Here is a 9127-nt window from a genome sequence, read left to right on the forward strand (position 1 = left end):
CCCAAGAAAACAATAACACACAGATCAGTTCCATGTCTAGAAAAAAACAGACGTGAGCCCCCCCTTAAATCTGCACCAGATGTTGGATTTAGTAGCATCTCGCGGTGAGGTTGCAGATTGCAACCAACAGAATACCGCTCCTTACTCCTCCCTTTCCAAGCACGTATTAGAACCTTTTCCAATAAACTTGTGACATAAAAGTAAAATAAAACACCTTGTTTCCTCTTCATCATCTTCCTTTCTTCTTCTTCATGCTCCTCCTGGTGCTGGATTCAAGCTTGCATTTGTAGAAACGTGAAAAGCAAAAGGTGAAAGTTTTGGACCAGTGTTTGGTTTGTCTGTTCTGGGCTCCTGGTGCAACATGGTGGAGCTCTGTGAAAGAGGACCAGCTCATTCTGTAGATATGAAGAGCTCATTCTAAAGGTTCAAGTATACGTCTGTGGACATGATCTGCACAGGATGTCCACGTGGACTGTCTGCACCGCAGATCAATATTTTTTCTGTGTGTGTCTGCATGTACTTGTTCTTGTACATGTTAACTGCACACGTGCAAAACTAAGCATGCAGTAATACATCAATCCAGTAGTGGTAGTGCAGATGTATTCAGTGTGTGTGCGTGAACAAATTTGTTAAAAGATTAACAAATTTCTCACTTTGTGAGACAATAAAGTTAATCTTGAATCTTGAACACGTCTGCAAAATCAAGTACACCTTGGAGACACCCATACACACGTCCATATCCGTGGAAGTATTCTTCGACCCTCAGCTTATGAAAATACAACTATTCGTACATATAGGTGATTATTCACGAATGTGTCTGCACATACAGTAATTGTAAACGCTAATAGAGCCCTTAAACCCTACATAGTGCACCTTTAAGGCTGATGATACACGGGGCGACTTTTTGGGAGATGTTGCTGAGCAATTGTGCTTCGACACTTTCCCATTGAGATTAGGCAACATCATTTCTATCTGAACGATTTTGATCGTTTTGGTCAACTTTTTAAGATCATTCAATCAGAGTGCCTGTGCATCACATGACCACCTGAGAGCTTCTGAAATTTTCAACAAAGATGGTGGCATCTCCAGCAGTGGAGCGAAGAAATAGAGAGACAACTTGCATCTTTTTATCATGGTAAGTTGTTGCGTGTAAACTCAAAGTGGTGACTTTACCTCATCAAATGCTTAGAAACCCAACAAACAGCTATTTTGATGCTCAGGTTGTAATTAAGACATCGTTTTTTTTTCAGCTAAATGTAAACTGCTGTTAGCTAATTTAGTGATTTTGTGAACTAGCAGTGGTTTTTGCTAACATAGTTAGCTGAAAGTTATCACTAGCTAAGCAGGATAACGTTAGCTCTCTTGCATCACATTAAAAGTGATGGGCAGCTCGTGATTTTTTTTTTGGGGAGTTGTAATAGAGATTGTCTAATTTATTGTCTGATCTAATTCACACACAGAGCACGAGTACTTGTGGAACCCGAGGGCAAAACAATACAAACTTCGAGATCTAAAAAAGAAAGAAAACCTTTCAGGAACTCTGCCACGCCCTTTTCCTCCTCAGCAGCATCTCCTGCTCCATGTCCTTTTGCCTTTTTTGCTGAGATGAGAATTAGACGATGATGCTTTTATGATGTCTGTCTCAATTATTAGTTACAGCATATGTGATTGAGGCTAGAAGCATTTTTAAAGATATTTATCAGTGTTTATTATTATTAACAGAATAATGTGGTTATTTTGGCTCATAAAGGTTAAACTAATGGCAAATTATCTTTTTCCCAGAGGATCTATTCATTTTCGTTCCAGAAGTGATACTTACTTGAGTGAAATAAATAAAAGCTGAAGCCAAGACAAAAGTGACAGCTGCAAATGTTTCAGTGTCCATCTTTGCAGTGTCTGTCTCACTGGCAACAGATTTGCTCTTATCTAATTGGTTGTTGCCAATTGTCTGTTGCTCTAATTAGTTGCCCTGGATCTCACCTGGTTGCCTGCTGCCTGGCAACATTGACCAAAAAGTTACCGCGTGTATCATCACCTGAAAGCGAGCCTGCCTTTCAGATTTTTCAAGTGTAGGTCATAAAAATAATTTTCCCCGAGACCCAATTATTTTTGTTTCGTGACCCAAAGCTACTGAATTCGAATCACAGACTTCCAATTTTAATAGTTAAAAAAAAAATAGAATCATGAATGAATTTATCTCCATGTGGCCCTAAATTCTCCGCTATTTTTTCCTGCTTCACCACGACCCAATTCAAGATACTACGTCATGCATCACGTGGTGGGCTTTCCCTGTTCGTGCAAGGCAAACAATTGTAGGATAGAAATTTGAAACAAGAGAGAAAAATGGAGGACGTGAGTGTGCGAATGAAATGTGAAAGACCGACTACAGTAACAGAAAGAAAGTGAGAAGAAAAGACGTTTTGTTATATATGAAGGAAAGGAAACGCAGGACCAAACTAATAAATATGGGCACTCAGCGAGCACCTCGGTGTGATCAGCTGTTCGTTTAGTGACAGAATGATGGAACTGTCAGTGCACGGTCAAAGGTAAAACTGTAGATGGCAGTAATGCAACACTGTGGATGCCAGATGCCGTAAAACCCAAAAGAAGAAGAAGGTAAACCTGCACATGCGCACACGGACTTCCTCTGTCTGCTTGACTGTGCGAAGCGAGTGATTTCATGCACATTATTTGCTTTAATCCCCTCAAATTAAATAATGTCCCAGCCACAGAATGGCCTGATATTTTGTGAGATATTACAGAAATAAACATATATCACAATGACCACATTTCAGAGGGAACTAAATTTCACTGATTTTATGAAATCGAAAGGTCGTCTACTTTTATGCATTGTCTTATGTATTCAGCTGTGGCAATATGTCCATGAGAGAAACCTGTTCAGTTGTGACAGAAAGTGACTGAGTTTATCTGTTAACACTGATTTCAAGACCAATCGGAGTTTAGAACTGAAAAGTTATCCATTCAGTTTATTTCTACTGTCCATTGGTAATAAAGCACTTCAGACATGAAGTATGAATCTTAATACATTCCTGAGACCATGATTTAAGTTACGATTTACCACCACTGGTGCGTCACTGGGTTTGTGGTGGTTGTGACCCCTAGGAGCGGGGCCTCACTGTGGTATGCGTCCTTTATTTTTCTGCATGGAATGTGGCAACCCTACTTGTGAAATTGGGTAAACAGATTCACAAATGTTATTTTAATTTCTCAGTATGATGTGACTGAAATTTTTAGTGGTTTCAAGAAAGGAGGATGAACGATGACTCAAAGTCGATTATTTCATGTGGCTCACTTCTCTACTGCAAAAAAAGAAAATACTGCATTGTTCTGTCATTTTTCAGCAGCCTGCTTTTCACAGTCAATTTGGCTTTAAAAAATCAGACTTTACAGTGTTTTTACTGCATTTTAGAAAAACAGTACATTACTGTTAGATTTGTATGGATTTCGACAGCATTTTTCTTTTTACAGTGTAATAACACACTGGAAGGGTTCAGGGTCCATGTGCTTTTTATAAGAACAAACAGGAAATGAGTGGAGGAAATAAAGAAGTGATTCAAAATGTGTGTAAAGGCGCCCTCTACTGGTCTTGAGGAGAAATGTCCAGGCTAAATACAGTGTTCATCGACATGTTTCTTTCATTTTTATTTGTGAACACACAGGTCTGAAATAATTTCACTTCAATGAGCTGTTACTATAGAAACAAGAAGGTATGAGAGTAAGCCCATTAATATAAACCTGCACTATTGTCAGAGCTGCTGTTCTAGAAAATTAATCAACACCTTCTGACCAATCAGAACAGAGAACTGTAATGGATTTGTTGCTTGATTTTATTGAAAATGAAAAGGAATTTTTTTAAAAGAAGTTTTTCCAACAATCATGTTCAGGATCTAAATCACATTGTAATATTTGAATAAAAATCCCAAACTCACAGATAAACCTGGATTTATAAGGTTCTATCTGCGGGCCAATCATCATCCAGGCTGAATATGGGATGAACACGACATCGGCAGCCTGAACCGATCATGTACTGGATGTTCTAATGGAGTTTAAATATTGTTCAATGTTTTACAATCAAATCTCAGGGTTTAGAAACAACTTCAGATTTGAAAAAGTGAATGTGGATTTTACATCTTAGAACACAAGCAGAAAAATCAAATTCATTCCAAAAGTGATGTTTTATTTTTATATAGTGTGACCTGAACAGGTTTAAAATGTTGTTCTGTTCTGGCTTTATTACTGTTTATTAGTTATTTAATGAGACGCTGCTTAATATGAAACAAACAGAACTTTATAATGCGAAGGTTATGAGATCATTTTCTTTTTAAATTTGACGAGTTTCTTGTCTGACAGTTAATTTTGAACATTTCCTTTTTAATTATTTAATTCATCTGTTTTAATTAAAATATTCAAATGAGTGTTTTTTGTGCAGTTGGATTGTGTTCTAGTGAAACAGGCGACTGAGCAACAACGTCGCAACGTGCAGGAATTTTACAGAAAACACTCCACACTTTTTTATTCTGGATCACACAATCTCACTGTAGAACCATGAAACAAGTAGAACCCAGCGTATAGAGGCTGAGTGAATGTGATGTGGACTCTGTGGAGGAGCTTCATCGTGTCAGAGACGCTGTAGAAGGACAGAGTTCCTGCACTGTGATCCACATACACTCCTATTCTGGAGGGAGATGGAACTCTGAGATCAGTCTCAATGTTGTTGTTAAAGAAAGAGAAAGAAGAAGAAGAAGAAGAAGAAGAAGAAGAACACCACAGACTCCAGGACTGATTGTTGAATCCAAACTCACACTCATCAGCTTGTCCTTTCCTGCTGATGTCTTTATATGAGACTGATATGTACACAATTCCAACACCGCTCCACTCCACCTCCCAGTAACAGCGTCCACACACACTCTCCTTACACAACACCTGCCTGCAGGAATCAAATCTCTCTGGATGATCAGAGTAACGCTGCTCTCTCTCACTGACTCTCACCGCCCTGTTCTTCTCAGACAGAATGAGGCGATGATGTATCGTGTTGGGATCCAGAGTCAGATAACAGAAATCTAAAATAAAAGAGAAAAACAAACTGAACACTGTGAACATGTTGGGTTTAATTCACACAATGTATTTATGTGAAGTGTGTAGGCCTGTCGCGATATTCGATATACCGACTTACCGTACGGTAAATGAAAATGAACTCTGTAATTTTTTCCCTGCGATTTTGGCATTTCCGTGCTGTACATCTCCAAAGGGAAGTCTCCAGAGTATTAGTTTGACCCAATGACTGAATAAAACACTAAAGACGTCAACAATAATATCGTTTATCACAATAATTTCTGAGACAATATATAGTCCAACAAAATAGGTTATCGTGACAGGCCTAGAAGTGTGTGTGTGTGTGTTAGATGTACATTTCAGAAACTCTTCTCTGCTCTGTGGTTCTGGTCCTGAAATGATCTGAACTGCTGCAGCTGTGGAGAAAAAAATAGAAACATGAGTTTGTGTAAAAGATGGAAAGAGTTTAAAGTGATCCAGTCAGTTTATTCATTTTAAATCAGTGTTTTAGTTCAAAGTGTCAGGTGAATAAAGTGTCTGCAGAAAAGAAAGCCGGAGCATCGCGAAGAAATAACACATCACTGTGTTTCTCCAGCAGGAACAGCTCCTCTTACCAAGTGGAGGGATTTTGTTGAATTCCTCCTCACAGAATTCCTCAAGTCTCTTTTTCAGATCTGAGAGAGAATTCCTCACTCCATCAAATGAGAGATGTTGATGGACATTGACGCTGGATGTGTGAAACTCTGGTCTGGTGAATGTAGTAGACCGACGTCCAGAAGCTAAAACCTACAGAAAGCAAATGAAATGTAAAACCCATTTGTGATGTCAGACAGGGACATTTATTGTTCCCTTAATGAGAGGTGTTTTAGAGAGTGTGTGAGGAACAGCTGGCTCTGTAGATCAGACAGTGAGTGTTACCTGGAGGAAATGGATGTGATCGTGTGTGTGTGAAAGCTGCTCCAGCTCAGTGACTCTCCTCTGAAGATCAGCAATCTCCTGCTCCAGTTGCTCCAGGAGTCGTTCAGCTCGACTCAGTTCAGCCTTCTCCTGATCTCTGATCAGCTCCGTCACCTCCAAGCGCTTTTTCTCCATGGAGCTGATCAGCTCAGTAAAGATCCTCTCACTGTCCTCCACTGCTGTCTGTGCACTGAGCTGTTAGGACACACACACACACACACACACACACACACACACACACACGATTTAAAGCTCATCTATCATTCCCTCTCTTACTGGGACTGTAAATGACTTGTTGTCCATGTTGTGTGTGTTTCTAGGAGCAGCTCTGTCTCTGCTCACTGCTCACCTTTATAGTGTTCACAGCCTGTTTCAGCTCCTGCACCTTCTTCTGCTTCTCCTGGATTCTCTGCTGGGATTTCATCTGCTCCTCCTTTAACTCACTCTGAGGACAAATAAAATACATTCAGCTTTTTATACAGTACTCCGCCTTTCACCCGTAGTCAGCTGGGATAGAGTCCAGCTTGCCTGCGACCCTGTAGAAGGATAAAGCGGCTAGAGATGATGAGATGAGATGAGATGAGATGAGATGAGATGAGCGAACTGGTTCCATATTAATGTCAGTTCAAAGTACATTCATATTTCGCCCTGAAGGTTATGTACTCTGTGTGTGTGTGTGTGTGTGTGTGTGTGTGTGTGTGTGTGTGTGTGTGTGTGTGTGAGAGAGAGTGTGAGAGAGAGAGAGAGAGAGAGAAAAATGTTCACTAACTGATCTGGGCTGGGTTTCCTGAAAGCCTTTTAAGGCCAACAGAGTTTTAAATGACCTCTTAAGATCCATCATCAAGCTAACGTGGTTTTCCCAAACATCGTAGCACAAGTCGTCCTTTACGAGAGACCCTGAGCACTCGTTCAAAACAAAGAGCGACTCGCTCGCTGCCGAATCCACAGAATGCCATGCGGCTCTGAGGGACTCTCACAGTCAGCGGGGGAAACTGGGGTTGAATCTGCTGGTGGCGTTCAATTAGTTTTCTTGTAGATTGCAAGTACATCGAGCTAATTATCAGAGGTGGACAGTAACGAAGTACATTTACTTGAGTACTGTACTTAAGTACACTTTTTGAGTATCTGTACTTTACTTGAGTATTTTTTTTTGGAAACTTATGACTTTAACTTCACTACATTTGAAAGACAAATGTTGTACTTTTTACTCCACTCCATTTCTATCAAGGTCCTCGTTACTCGTTGCTATGAAGCAGCTTTGAAAGTGTATGTTTTTTTCTTTTCTTTTCTAAAATGTGATTGGTTTTTTCGCAGGTGACGCTGAGACAGTCTATCAGTAATCACTAGGGTCACGTCACGTCCATAGACTGGATAAAATCAAGATCAATGATTTCTCCACAGCATTATTTAACACAATCAATTGATGGCAGAACGGAAGGAGGCGGTTGTTCTGGGGAATGCACACACCCACGGTTCTACGGCTAGAACCCATGTTTCAGTTTTCTGAAAGGAATAAAGAGTCATTTCATTTTAAATGTTTGCTTTGTTTGCCTAAAACGGAGCACATCACAGCCTACAAAAACTCGCCATCCAACCTGCGGAAACATATTGAGGGATCTAAATGTTTTATTCCAAGAGAAAGCTTGCAGTGAAGTTGTCTGTGCTTTAGAGCTAGCGATAATGTTACAATAGCTATGCAGTCTGATTAGTCAAATTACTTTCTATGGATTTGCCCGCCAAGTTACCATCGCTTTGTTCACGTTTAATGTTTACACATAGCTAGTTAACTTGGACACTGTTAGTTAGCATGTAAAAACGGAGTTACAATAACATGAATAACATTCACTTTTCTGAAGTCCTTTCAGAAATGTTTTATCATAATCTTGCCAATTAAACAAAAAAGTAGAAATCTTTCTTTTCTCATAAAATATTAGCTGCCCAATATGATTTCGAGTTTGAAAAGAGTTTGCTAGCATGTCAGGTGGAGCTTCACTGACATGATTCCACAGGCAGATTCATATGTGCATGAATACATACACTTCGGGGCTTTACATTAGCACCTGCCCACCCGCCAAATGCGGGTAAAATTCGGCTTTGGTGGGTAATGACTTTAGTCCCACTAGCCACTTTGGCGGGTGGTTTATTCTGTGGTATGACAATATATTTTAATTGTAGTTTTCTCTGAAGGCATCTGATATAGCTAATAAACGCATTGCAATGTGATATTACGTGCCTACAACTCCCATGAGCACCTGCATAAACATTATGACACAACATGTTAGAATTATTTAGAACGTTCGTTAACATCTCAGATAAAATCAAATGATACGGTAACCTGTGGTTAATGAACGAAGCAACAAAGTTGCTGATGACTGACAAGCGCACGATGTGGCGGCATATAGCTGGAGTTTCAAACCCTGCTGCTCAGGGAAAAAGGGGCAGAGATGATCAGGGCCAGAGCAGCATTTTAAAATCACCGAGGTCCGTGATGCGCAAGGCGCACGCAGAAAATGTTTGACATATTTAAATGAAGGGGTGAATTACACATCACACAAGAGATTTATTCCTGAAATTACTTTTAATGGAGTTTGAACTGAATATCATCAGTTTTGAAAAAAAAAAATCATGTATGTGGCAAGAGTAAGAATAATTTAAGCTTGTTTAATGGTTTGATCTGGCCCAAGCAATGAGGATAAAAGATACCTTAACCATGTAGCCTATGAAACTAAGATACACTAACAATCTGGCATCCATTACACCTACAAAAAAAAAAACATTCTGGGAAAAAAAAAAATCAGTATACACCACCATGTTTTAGGCAAAGTTGTCCAAGGCAAACATAAGTTTAAACTTTCCATTCTATTGCTTTGGCTTACTGAATGATTTATTTTTAAAATCTCAAACAAGGTAGGCTACAACTGCGCTGCTTCGAAAATGTAAATTCAACAGCTTCATGAAAATGCACTGATGGTTACCATGGAAACCCAGTGTCTCCTGCACTGCATTCCTCCGCCAAGTTGCGCACTCATTCGCTTTTGTGTTCTTGGTCTCAGAGCCGTGTGCACGAAACAGATACAGAAGACAGAATCAACGTTTA

Source organism: Neoarius graeffei, chromosome 2 (assembly GCF_027579695.1).
Source record: "Neoarius graeffei isolate fNeoGra1 chromosome 2, fNeoGra1.pri, whole genome shotgun sequence".
Classification (NCBI taxonomy): Eukaryota; Metazoa; Chordata; class Actinopteri; order Siluriformes; family Ariidae; genus Neoarius; species Neoarius graeffei.